The 631-nt window shown below is 25.5% G+C and overlaps 1 long non-coding RNA gene across 1 annotated transcript; it reads left to right on the top strand.

Moving 5' to 3' along the window:
• Nucleotides 1-6: 6 nt before the first annotated feature.
• On the top strand, nt 7-631 carry LOC113220715. The gene is made up of 3 exons (XR_003307484.1): nt 7-79; nt 294-377; nt 560-631. It is a non-coding gene; the product is annotated as an uncharacterized LOC113220715 (long non-coding RNA).

Raw genomic sequence — 631 nt, 5'->3', positions numbered from 1 at the left:
TTATACTTTAAATATATAAAAATGTTTCTAAAGTCTATGTTAGTAATTTTTAAAGATGGAGATATCATGATTGATTCAGGTCGGAAAAATGAATAAATGGAATCGATAGAGATTTTGCATTAATGTATACTATTAAAAACATGTACACATATATACAACATCGTATACAAACTGAGCATCATATATTTTTCACATTTTGTATATTGTATATCGTATATTGTATGTTTTATTTTATTTATTTATTTGTTTATTTATTTATTTGTTTATTTATTTTTTTGTGCCTTTACTATTAGATATAATGGAGTTTTTAGGAGAAGATACAAAAATCGAGAGAAACCTCGAGTACTTATTAAACCTTATATTAAATCAAATTACAGGTATTTAACATGAACAAAAAAAAAAAAAAAAAAAAAAAACGAAAAAAGAAACAGACAGACGAGAGGAGCGGGGACAAAGTGTTACATGACAATTTAATTATATATCGGCTTGTTCATATATATGTTAACCTACCCATTTGTTAGCCTATTCATTTGTTGACTTACTCATTTCATATCGATAGGCTTGGACTTACTAGACATGCATAAAACTGAACAAATAAAAATTAATCGTATAATGCATCGTCTTTCACACT

This window comes from Piliocolobus tephrosceles, unplaced genomic scaffold (genome assembly GCF_002776525.5).
Source record: "Piliocolobus tephrosceles isolate RC106 unplaced genomic scaffold, ASM277652v3 unscaffolded_10146, whole genome shotgun sequence".
NCBI lineage: Eukaryota > Metazoa > Chordata > Mammalia > Primates > Cercopithecidae > Piliocolobus > Piliocolobus tephrosceles.
This window is presented reverse-complemented; position numbering and strand designations above follow the sequence as displayed.